At 38.4% G+C, this 12,947-nt stretch overlaps 1 protein-coding gene and 1 non-coding gene across 2 annotated transcripts in view; one reads left to right on the top strand and one right to left on the bottom strand.

Annotated features, from left to right (window-relative positions):
* The window catches only part of CLIC4 (chloride intracellular channel 4), a 92,238-nt gene that overhangs the window by 57,332 nt on the left and 21,959 nt on the right, over nt 1-12,947 (bottom strand). The gene's annotated exons all lie outside the window — the stretch shown is intronic.
* On the top strand, nt 2,965-3,067 carry LOC135269527 (U6 spliceosomal RNA). Its single transcript, XR_010337791.1, has one exon. It is a non-coding gene; the product is annotated as a U6 spliceosomal RNA (small nuclear RNA).

Raw genomic sequence — 12,947 nt, 5'->3', positions numbered from 1 at the left:
CTTGTACTTAAGCATGAATGTGACATTGGGTAAGTTACTTAAACCTCTCTGGGCCTCAGTTGCCTTATATGTAAAATGGTTGGAAGAATACCTACTTCCCTGAGTTATCATGAATATAAATGAATTAATAGATGAAAAGCTCTTAAAATATTGCCTAGCATGTGAGGTCAGAGTTTGAGACCAGCCTGGCCAACATGGAAAAACCCCACCTCTAATTAAAAATACAAAATTGGCTGGTCATGGTGACACATGCCTGTAATCCCAGCTACTTGGGAGGCTGGGGCAGGAGAATGGCTTGAACTCAGGAAGCAGAGGTTGCAGTGAGTTGTGCGCGCCATTGCACACCAGCCTGGGCAACAAGAGAGAAACTCCATCTCAAATAAAAATAAAAAATTTATATATATACACACACACACACACACACACACACACACACACACACACAGTCCAGCATGTGGTTAAGTGCTCAGTAAAACAGTATGTGTCAGAGAACATATTCCTGACTTCACGGAGCTTCCACTGGTGGGAGGGGAAAGGGGGTAAGGAATGCCAGAACAAGATAACAGGATACCACTGAAGGCTTTTGATGGGTGGGGGTATATGAGGGCAAAATCTGATTTCCATTTAAGACAATAAATAACCCTCTGCCATGTGGAAAACAGGTTGGAGGCATCAACCCAATGAAGAATTGAAGCTGGGGGGCCTCTTAAGGTAGTTGTGGTGAAATGTGCTTTGGATTAGGTAAAAGCAATGGACATGAAAAGAAAGTGTGGGTTAAATTGAATTGGGGTAGCATAATCCTAAAGATGTGTGGATGGTCTGTATGTGGAAAGTGAGAGAAAGAAAGAAATTAAGTAACTCCTACATCTCTGCTTTGAGCAACTAAGTCAAGGAAACCTCAAGATGGGAGTACGGGTAGGCCTATACTTTGCTGGGGGATGGAAAGGGAAATAAATCCCTTTAGGAGACACCACAGATCTGTAACCCCGGCATTTACATCTTGAAAATACTGCTCAGGTATGGAGGGCTATAAACCAAAATTAACATTGTTTACCTCAGAACAGATCTGGGGAGAGGTAGGGAAAGGAGATTATTTTTATTTTATTTTTTGAAACAAAATCTTGCTCAGCCGCCCAGGCTGGAGTGCAGTGGCGCAATCATGGCTCACTGCAGCCTTGACCTCCTGGGCTCAAGTGATCCTCCCAACTTAGCCTCCCAAGTAGCTGGGACTACAGGCATGCACCACCATGCCTGGCTAATTTTTGCATTTTTTTGGTAGAAATAGAGTTTCACCATGTTGCCCAGGCTGGTCTCAAACCCCCGGGCTCAAGCGATCCACCCACTTTGGCCTCCTAAAGTGCTGGGAGTACAAGTGTGAGCTACCATGCCCAGCCTAGGGGTATGAATTTTATATACTTGTGTCCCATTTATCTTTTTATAACTAATATTTTTTTTTTTTTTTTTTTTTTTTTTTTGAGACGGAGTTTCGCTCTTGTTACCCAGGCTGGAGTGCAATGGCGCGATCTCGGCTCACCGCAACCTCCGCCTCGTGGGTTCAGGCAATTCTCCTGCCTCAGCCTCCTGAGTAGCTGGGATTACAGGCACGCGCCACCGTGCCCAGCTAATTTTTTGTATTAGTAGAGACGGGGTTTCACCATGTTGACCAGGATGGTCTCGATCTCTTGACCTCGGGATCCACCCGCCTCGGCCTCCCAAAGTGCTGGGATTACAACTAATATTTTTTTTATTCTTCGTAGATTCAAGAAAATTTTTTTTTAATGTTTATACATAATAATCTCATTACTGTCTCTAATCAGTACCAAAATGTCAAACTGCTTAACTATAATAGAACTTCTTTTGAATAAATGCTAAATGCAAAGTAGTCATTCAAAAACTACTAGCTGAAATAACAAAGGGAATTAACGTCACTTGAGTTTCTTTTGAGTACTTTTGTTACTTACTTGAAGAATATGCTTAAGATGGAAACAAAGGCTTTAATCTGTAGGAAAATCAAATCTGAAATATCTCAGCCAGAACCAAAGTGTCAGATGTACAATGACCAGACTTTCCATCTAGGCACAACAGATGCATGATGAAAACGAGTTCTGCTTGTTCACATTCACTCATCAAAAGCCTAACAGGAGGACCAAAGTCTATTATCTCTTTAGAATAACTAATAAATCAAATAATTAAAAATATTGACTGTCTGGAGGCAACATCTCTTCTTTTTACAGAGGGTCCATCATTTTTTCTTACAAATTCTTCATCAAAGACATATTCTTTAGTGGGGAGAAAAAACCTGAATGACAAGAAATAAAATAAATAAAGAAAGAAAAGAAAGGGAAGAAAAGAAAAAGAAAGAGAAAGAAAAAGAAAAGAAAAGAAAAAGAGAGTGAGCGGAAAAAAAAAATGACCAAAGTCATAGTCCTTTTTCTCTGACTGGATCTATCTTGATTGTACTCCCTGTAAGTATCAACTAGAATAAATCAAAATGTCACCAAAATAGTCTGGAAACAAGTTGAAAGCTACTATTTATTGAGTAGTGTATTTTGTAGTTGACATGCACTATATGAAACTATTTTATATGTATTTCACAATAACCATATGAAATTAGGGATCGTTTTCCTCATGTTTTACATGAGTTTCTGATAAGGAAACTCAGGTTAAGAGGAGCTCAGTAATTTGTCATAGGTCATACAAATCTGAGGAGTGTCAAAACTGAGGTTTCAACTTCAAGGTCCATACTATCTACTAACCACTGTGATAGTTTCCTATACCAAAGCAAAGGAGGAGATGCTAGAATCTCACCTGCTTGATCTCAAGATTCTTACAGTACAACCACCATCTCACTCATAGACACTACCATCAAGTAAGATAAATTACCTGAACTATAACCAATGTAATGTAGGCCACAATGTTATATTAAATTTTCTAGCAGTCATATTAAAAATGTAAAAAGAGCACTTGCTTTGACAGCATATATACTAAAATTGGAACAATTCAAAACAGATTAGCATGGCCCCTATACAAGAATGACACACAAACTTGTGAAGCAGACCACATTTTTTAAAAAGTAAAAGAAACCAGTATAATTAATTTATTGTTATTTAACCAAATGTATCAAAAATGGTTTCAACACATAACATAAAAAGTTATTACATTATTTTCTTTGTACTACATCTTTAAAACCTGGTGTATATTTCATATTATAGTGCATCTCAACTTAAACCAGACGTACTTCAAACACTCAACAGCCACGTATAGGTAGTGACTATTGTATTGATAGCATGCATCTCGAGAAAAGGCCTCTGGGCACCAACGTCACCAAGACCATGTACTAAAGATGATGTACCTGACTCATCAACTCAACATTCAAGCTCTCAGAAACTATTTATTCTTATTTCAAACAAATTTTAACAAGTTTATCTGGTGTACTGAGCCACAACAAATTATAATAGAAAATTAAAGGAAATGGGCTGCATCAATAGAGCTAAGTTGGCAAAGGAAGAAATACAAAATACACACACACATGTGCGCACACACACCCACCCACATATGCACACGCACAAAGGAGATTTAGGTTTGAAGAGCACAATAGCTGAGGCCATTTAGCAGAAAGGCAAAAATAGTCTTACATGCCTCAATGGCTCCCGAGGCCATTGCTGCGTTACTAAATTTATATTCAGAATGTTGACATTAATTGGCAGTTAAACCCAGCGTGGTTTTTTTTGTTTTTTTTTTTTTTTGAGATGAAGTTTTGCTCTTGTCATCCAGGCTGAAGTTCAATGGTGCAATCTTGGCTCGGCTTACTGCAACCTACGCCTCCTAGGTTCAAGCGATTCTCCTGCCTTAGCCTCGAGAGTAGCTGGGATTACAGGCACACACTACCATGCCCAGCTAATTTTTGTATCTTCAGTAGAGACAGGGTTTCCTGACCTCAGGTGATCCACTTGCCTCAACCTTCCAAAGTACTGGAATTACAAGCGTGAGCCACCAAGCCTGGCCAAACCCAGCATTTTCAAAAGTCAAGGAAGCATTAATATATTTTAGAAATATTTTTATTTAAACTAAATTTGAGAACTTTGTGGGCTTTTTTTTTGCAATTTTTCTATAAATCTAAAACTATTCTAAAATTTAAAGGTTTCTGTTTTTAAAAAAAGAAATTTGAGGCTTCTACTAAGACCAGGCAGTTCCTCTTATAAGATCAACTCTGCCTATCATAACAGCTGTAACTTCCAGACAAAAACAACCACCTGAAGGCACTGGAGAGTGAGAAAAGCAGGCAAATATTAGAGGGGAGTTGCTACTTGCAGGAAGGGAACTGCACTGGACAAGGTTCCCCAGTTTTTATCTTTTAGCCTTGCACCATACAGGGAAGCTAAAACACCAATGGAAAATTCACAGTCCTGCTGACTTTAAGAACCAAAAAACAGTCTAGTGCAACCATCACCACTGGAAAGAAAAAGAGAGAGAGCGTGCAAGTGAGTGAGCAAGTGAGAGAGCGAGCAGCAGAACCAGCAAGGGGGAGCTCTAAAATCTGCATAAATCTGTCTAAATCTCTAGCTGATCCCTGCAATACACATGCACAGAGCAGTCTCCAAGTAGGCCAGCTAAGAGAACTGAACTAAAATATAAGCTGCCACCTACTACAGGGGTGACAGTTTTGCAGCTTGAATTCAGCTAAGTTAATTACCTGCTTTAGAAAAGAAAATCAATGCTCTTAAGAGGGACATAACAAAATCCAGAGTTTCTGTAAGTTATCATTTGTAATATTCAGAATACAATCCAAAATTACTCCCCATAAGAAGAAATGGAAAAACCTGACCCATTCTCAAGAGAAAAAAAAAAAATAGTAATCAAGGAGACTACCCTAAGATGATCCAGATTTTACAGTTTGCAGGCAAAGATTTTAAAGCAGTTATGGTAACTATGCTCAAATGCCAAAAGAAAAATAGGTTCATAATAAAGGAAGATAGAAATCTCAGTAGGGAAAGAAATCACACATAAAAATATAAATTCTAGAACTAAAAACTACAATATCTGAATTATTTTACAAATTACTGGATTGGCTCAACAGTAGAATAAAGAAAAGAAAGAAAGGGAGGAAGAGAAGGAAAAGAAAGAAAAGGGTCTGTGAACATGAAGACAGATCCAAGAAATTACTCAATCTGAAGAACAAAAAAAAAAAAGCCTCAAAGACCTATAGGAAAATATTACAACATTTATATTTTAGAGTTGCAGAAGAAGACAATGAGGAAAAAAATTTCAAGAAATAATGGCCAAAATTTTCCCAAATAAAGACAAATTTACAGATTCAAGTTTCATGAACATGAAGTAGATTCAATATAAAGAACGCCATGCCTAAGTATATCATAATTGAAATAACAAAAAGAAAAAAAAAGAAAGAAAAAATCTTAATGGTAGCTAGAAAAAAAAAAAAACACTGCATACAAATAATAATAATTTGAATGACTGTTGAATTCTCACTTGGAGTAATGGAGGCCAGAAAATACAGAAGATTTTTTTCTGAGATGGAGTCTTGCTCTGTCGCCCAGGCTGGGGTGCAGTGGTATGATCTCAGCTAACTGCAACCTCTGTCTCTTGGGTTCAAGCAATTCTCCCGCCTCAGCCTTTCTAGTAGCTGGGGTTACAGGCCTGCACCACCACACCCAGCTAATTTTTGGATTTTTAGTACAGTCAGGGTTTCACCATGTTGTACAGGCTGGTTTGAATTCCCTCTTTTTTTTTTGATACAGGGTCTCACTCTGTCGCCCAAGCTGGAGCGCAGCTCTCAATGTAGCCTTGATCCCCAGGGCTCAAGGCATCCTCCCACCTCAGCCTCCCAAGCAGCTGGGACCACAGGTACCTGCCACCATGTCCAGCTAATTTTTCTATTTTTTGTAGAGACAGGGTCTCACTAGGTTGCCCAAGATGGTCTCAAACTCCTGGGCTCAAGTGATGCTCCCACCTCAACCTCCCAAAGTGCTGAGATTACAGGCCTAAGTCACCATGCCCAGCCAAGAACATTTTTAAGGTGCTGAAAGAAAAACAATAAAAACAATAAAAATCAACTCAAAATTCTATTTCCAACAAAACTATCTTAAAGGAATGGAAGAGAAGTCAAAGCATTTTCAGATAAAACTATTTAGAATGTGAAAGTTTGGCAATAAATGAGCAAATTTCAGAAATACAGAACACTAATTTGTGTTTAATATATTAAGCCATGATTATTTTATTTAAAAAAAAATGCTCCTTTATAATTAGTTGTTCTCTCTTTGGTTACATCAAAAAAGTGCATCTCTGGCTAGGTACAATGGCTCACACCCGTAATCCCAACAATTTGGGATGCCAAGGTGGGAGGATCACTTGAAGCTGGGAGTTTTGAGACCAGCCTGGACAATATAGTGAGACCCCCGACTCTACAAAAAAATGAAAAAATTAGCCACATGTGGTAGCACACACCTTTAGTCCTAGCTACTCAGAAGGCTTAGGCAGGAGGATCCCTTGAGCCAGGAGGTCAAGAATGTAGTGAGCTGTGATCTCAACACTGCACTCTAGCCTGGATGACAAAGTGAGGCCCTAATTTTTAAAAATTATCTGCTGGCTGGATGCAGTGGGTCACGCCTGTAATCCCAGCACTTTGGGTGTCCGAGGTGGGCAGATCATGAGGTCAGGATATCGAGACCATCCTAACACGGTGAAATACAATTTCTATTAAAAATATAAAAAATTAGCTGGCCATAGTGACTCATGCCTATAATCCCAGCACTTTGGGAGGCCAAGGCAGGTGGATCACCTGAGGTCAGGAGTTCAAGACCAGCCTGATCAACATGGTGAAATGCAAAAATTAGCCAAGCGTGGTGGCTCCCAGCTATTCTAGAGGCTGAGGCAGGAGAATCGCCTGAACCTGAGGGGCAGAGGCTACAGTGAGCTGACTCACCATTGAACTCCAGCCTGGACAACAAGAACGAAACTCCGTCTGGAAGGAGAAAAAATATCTGCTAACCAAAGATAAATTCACTATCAGTGTCTTCCGTTGTTTATCAACTGAAGACAAGTATTTTGGGGGATGGCGGAAATGCTTCTGCAAGTCAAAATGCAGTAGCCCACTCTCCCTAAGGGCAGTTTTAAAATACACATTATACTGTAGTAGAGACTAAATTCAGAAAGAATCCCAAGAGTACAGGAAAACAATGAAATGTTCAAGAAATTAATACTCTTCTTTCCCATCTGTGCTATGGCAGCTATCTAAATTTAGTGGGTGAGAGCTATTTCTGTTCACCAAGTTCTCAGACCAATTTTAATTAGACATTCCATCAAGAGGTCAGTAGTAGACTCAATAATCCAATTTTTCCCTTTGTAAAAAACCTAAATTCACCAGGCATGGTGGCTCACACCTGTAATCCCAGCACTTTGGGAGGCCAAGGCGGGCGGATCACCTGAGGTCAGGAGTTCGAAACCAGCGTGGCCAACATGGTGAAACCTCATCTCTACCAAAAATACAAAACAATGAGCTGGACGTGGTGGCACACACCTGTAATCCCAGCTACTTGGGAGGCTGAGGCAAGATAACTGCTTGAACCCGGGAGGTAGAGGTTACAGTGAGCCAAGATAGTACCACTGCACTCCAGCCTGGGCTACAAGAGCAAGACTTTGTCTCAAAAAAAAAAACCTAAATTCAGAAATTTTTTTTCTTTTTAAGAGATTACATTCCAGGTAATGTATGTGGGGGAAAAAAAGAGAGAGAGAGAGAGAGATTACAGTTTAAGTAAACAAAAGTAAAATAGAGAAAGAATTCAGAGGGTAAATGAGATATGTGGGGGACTTTTAAAACAGAATTACTTGATCCTCACAGAAAATTGGCTATAAGGATATATAGCACAATATTGCTTAATAGCCAAATTTTGGACCTCTAAATAAGAACAATGGATTAATGAAGATGACAATAAACAATGAAAAACTGCAATCATGAAGATGCTATAGAATATTTTATTAATATTATAAAATATTAGCTCTCAAACATGAATAAATGAATGAATACTCAGATGTTTTAATTTTGGATTATTTTTTAAATGTTCATTAAAATATATTACAAAATTTGCCAGGCACTGTGGCTCATGCCTGTAATCCCAGCACTTTGGGAGGCCAAGACAGGTGGATCATGAAGTCAGGAGTTCAAGACCAGCCTGGCCAACATGGTGAAACCCCATCTCTACTAAAAATACAAAAATTAGCCAGGCGCAGTGGCGGGCACCTGTAATCCCCACTACTCAGGAGGCTGAGGCAGAAGAATCGCTTAAACCTGGGAGGCAGAGGTTGCAGTGAGCTGAGATGACGTCACTGCACTCTAGCTTGGGCAACAGAGCAAGAGTCCGTTTCAAAAAATATATATTTTGTTGTTGTTGTTGTATTTTGTTACTTCCTATTTCAATGCACAGGTTCCTGAAATATGACGAAGGAAAATTCTATAAATTTGATTGGCTTTAAAAAAAAAGAAGAAGAATGTTTCTGTGTCTGCTTTATTTTAGATACAACAAACAAAATCTTTCCTTAAACTTTCTTTTAGGAGTTCATTTGGGAAATAAAATCTATTCTTTCTGATCAAAGAATTCACTCCTGAAATATTTTTTTCTTTCTATGGCCTTCATTATGATGAAGAATTTGTATTGGCTCTATTTTTATTTGTTATCTAATAGATTGCTTCTAATTATGAGAATTTAATTCTCTGGATCTGATGTTAGAATTTTGGGTCTCAACTTTCTGCCTAGACCTAAGCTTAAACCAAGCCTAAGGCTACCCTGGCATATAAAATAATACAAACTCGACTGAACATCACCTTCAAGAAACACACACACTTTACAGATGAGATAGCAGATCAGTTAGGATACACATAGGACTTGAACCTGGCCTTCAAGTTACATAATTTGAATATTCTAGTTCTCTAAACCAATCTGTTACTAAGTTTAGACCAATAGCTATCTAGTGAGCAGCTAGTTACAAAATGCAAATTACACGTCTCAATTTCAATAACTGAATACAACTTTCATCTCTGGTATTTTACTATGAGGTAATACAGAACATAGTAACAGAAAATAGTTAATATATTCTCTCTTACATGCCTCTAGTCCCATACTATGCATACCAATTTCCCCAAAACACTAATAAATCTTACGGAATTAATGAATTATCTCTTATATATAAAGGTTTGTGGTAGGGGGTAGATACAAAAAGATGAAGAAAATAGTCTCTTAGTCTTTGGAAGAAAATAATTTTTTTTTAATTTAAAAAATAAAAACAAGAAAAAAGAAAATAGTTCCTTATCCCTGATCTCTGGAATTTACATTCTAGCCTAGAAAAAAAGATGTAATCAAAGGGGATTCAGATGAGTGGCAGAATACCAAAATGTACTACTAACTGCTCCAAACAGCAGGAAAGAGTAGCTACGCTAAGGGAAGAAGGTCAGAGAAGGATTCAGAACAGATTTGAACTTAGGCCTTGGAGAACATTTAGTTTCATGAACTGACCCCTAAAACCCCTGAAATAAGTTAAGCTAAACTTTTTACAGTTAGTTGTATTCCAAAATATTTATAAGATATGCCATAGATGTGTGTATACCGTTCTTCTCTTCAGAAGTATAGCACATTCATAAGGGTCTAAGCGTTTAGGCATGCTTGCAAGGGCTCTAAGAAGGAGCACAAGAGTTGAAAATAATTACTGTAAGAATGCTTTGGGAGACTTTTCAAAGTCCTTGTTTGAGAAGGACATGTGCTGTGACCAGAAAAAGATTTATTCCATCATTCCGTTCTACTACAATCTCTCTAACCAGCCAATCAGAAGAAATCCTATTACCATTTAGCCATACTAAGATCTGCTTTAATGGTGAAAAATGGCATAAACAAAGAAAATACTAAGTAAAACGGATGTTTCTTACAACTTGCAAAGATGAATCCAGCCTCACAGTAAAAATATGTGACAAAGACTCAAGGATAAAACCAACTCAAAAAACAAAAAAAAAGAAGAATTGGTGTGATAGGAAAATGATAAGGTTGAGAAATTAAAGAAGCTAATTTATTTACAACCTCCCCTCAGAAGGAGGCATAAGTAACTATGCTTCACATACAAAGCAACTTTTTAAAAATTTGTGTGCTTGTTTTACATAAAGATTCCTTATAATGTGCTTTTTTTTTTTTCTTTTTTTAAAGAGTCACAGGCAGGAAGACTACAGGACTAATGAGTTTGGTAAGTGAGCCAAAAGTAAGGGGGGAAAAAAACAGATCCAAAAGCACTGGCTGATCTCATTAGCTTTGCTTAAGAAACTTTATAGATGTGACTTCACTCCTGGATTACATGTCTATATTTAGTTTATACCTAATATGGATAAAGTCCTGAACTAACAGCCATTTCCTCTCTCCACAAAAAGAAACTTCCTTGCTTTTTTTTTTTTTTTTTTCCTATCAACAATGCAAAAGTATAGACTCCTCTGAAGGCGGAGGAAGGGAGAAGGGAGGGGATAGAAAGAACTCACAGAAAAACAATTAACAAATGAGTATATGATTTTTGTTAAATTTGAACCATTTAGACATTTCTCAATTGGAAAACAACCCTGAAATTAAAATCTGTGAGCCTGAGCACAGTGGCTCATGCCTGTAATGAGAGGCCAAAGTGGGAGGATAACTTGAGCCCAGGAGTTCAAGACCATCTTAGGCAACATAGCAAGACTTCATCTCCATAAAAAATTAATTAAAAAAAAAAATTAGGCATGATGGCACTACAAGTCCCAGCTACTCGGGGGCTAAAGGAAGAGATCACTTGAGCCCAGAAGGTCAAAGTGGCAGTGAGCTGTGATGGCACCACTGCACTCCATCCTGGGCAACAGTGAAACTCTGGCTCAAAAAAAACAAAAAACAAAAAAACACAACTGACATTCAAGTCAGGTTCCTTAACAAGTTTATAAATAAACCCTCTAAAGTGCTTTATAAAATACTAATTAACCAGGCCCCCAAAATGCAAAGAGGTAAGGTAATGGAAATTTTGGTTTCCTTTCAAATTTTACTAAGAGAACTAAAAGCAACCAAACTAATCCAATGAACCATCTGGGCTCACTAGTTGTTAGTATGTTTTAGAAATATCCTTAAATATTCTCAGAATTTTTTTTTCAATGTGACTAAAAACAGAACATAAGAAACTCTGTTAGGGTCCAGGTGCAGTGGTTCATGCCTGTAATCCTAGCACTTTGGGAGGCCAAGGCAGGCGGATCACCTGAGGTTGGGAGTTCAAGACCAGCCTAACCAACAGGGAGAAACTCTCTCTCTACTAAAAATATAAAATTAGCTGGGTGTGGCAAAGCAGGCCTTGTAATCCCAGCTACTCGCAGGAGGCTAAGGCAGGAGAATCGCTTGAACCTAGGAGGCAAAGGTTGCAGTGAGCCAGTATCATGACATTGCACTCCAGCCTGGGCAACAAGAATGAAACTCTGCCTCAAAAAAAAAAAAAGAAAGAAAGAAAGAAAGAAAGAAACTGTTAGGAAAACATTCAAGTTTTAAATATAGAAAAAGAACATAAACAAAGTTATTGATTCAGGTTCTGAAATCCCAAAGAAGTCAGTACAAATTCCAGTACTGCTACTTACTAGCCCTGCAACTGTACCCAAATAATGATCTCTCTCATTCTCTTGTGTTAAACAGTATTGATGGCACCTATTTCAAAGTTTATATGAGGATTAAATTAGCTAATACACCTAAAAGACTGGGCATGTTGTACCTGGTCCATAGTAAGCAACCAATGCTATCTCATGATCATTATTCTGGCATTAATGGGGAAACGAAAACTTACTGATCATTTTTTATATATCAGTTTATTCTGTATAGTGATAAATTAAGTAGCTTTAGGAAACTTATAACATTATTATAAAATGAAGGATTTTAAAGTCACTTCGTGATCCTTATCTTTTTTTCTTTCTTTTGTTTGAGACAGGGTGTCTCACTCTGTTATTCAGGCTGGAGCGCAGTGGTGCAATGACGGCAGCTCACTGCAGCCTCAATCTCCCAGGCTCAGGCAATCCTCCTGCTTCAGCCTCCCTTAGTAGCTGAGACCACAAGCACGTGCCACCATGGCCAGCTATTTTTGTTTTAATTACCATTTGTAGAGATGGTATCTCCCAATTACAGACATGCTAAAGTTTTAAGCTTCATCATCATCCCATTGTGGTATAAGGTGAAAAATTCTAGTAACAACAATAATTGTAGAGTCTAGAAGTAAATTAGGAGACTTCGTTTTTACTCCTTAAACATTACTAAATATAAGGCTGGGCCAGGGCTCACGCCTGTAATGCTAGCACTTTGGGAGGACAAGGCAGGCGGATTACAAGGTCAGGAGTTTGAGACCAGCCTGGCCAACATAGTGAAACCCCGTCTTGACTAAAAATGCGAAAAATTAGCTGGGCGTGGTGGTGAGCACCTGTAATCTCAGCACTTTGGGAGCCTGAGGAGGGTGGATCACTTGAGGTCAGGAGTTCAGGACCAGCCTGGCCAACATGGTGAAACCCCGTCTCTACCAAAAATACAAAAAATTAGTTGGGCGTGGTGGCAGGCGCCTATAATCCCAGCTACCTGGGAAGCTGAGGAAGAAGTATTGCTTGAATCCGGGAGGCGGAGGCTGCAGTGAGCCGAGAACTCCAGCCCGGCAACAGTGTGAGACTCTAACTCAAAAAAAAAAAAAAAAAATTACTAAATATAAAATCTGTAAATCTACACTATCTCAACTTCTTCAAGACAAATTAAATAAAAAGAGCTTAATCTCTTCTTCCCTTTAGGAGAAATGTAGACGTGTTAAAAATATAAACACGTCTACACTTCCTTTAAAGAAAGCATTAGATAAAGGCTAGTTAATATATAACCTGTTCAACTATATTGTGAATACCACAAAAATCAAGGAATAGTGAAATTTGG

Source organism: Aotus nancymaae, unplaced genomic scaffold (assembly GCF_030222135.1).
Source record: "Aotus nancymaae isolate 86718 unplaced genomic scaffold, 86718_ANA_hifiasm-v0.15.2.pri h1tg000053l, whole genome shotgun sequence".
Classification (NCBI taxonomy): Eukaryota; Metazoa; Chordata; class Mammalia; order Primates; family Aotidae; genus Aotus; species Aotus nancymaae.
Note: the sequence above shows the minus strand (reverse complement) of the source record. Positions and strands in the feature narration are given on the sequence as shown.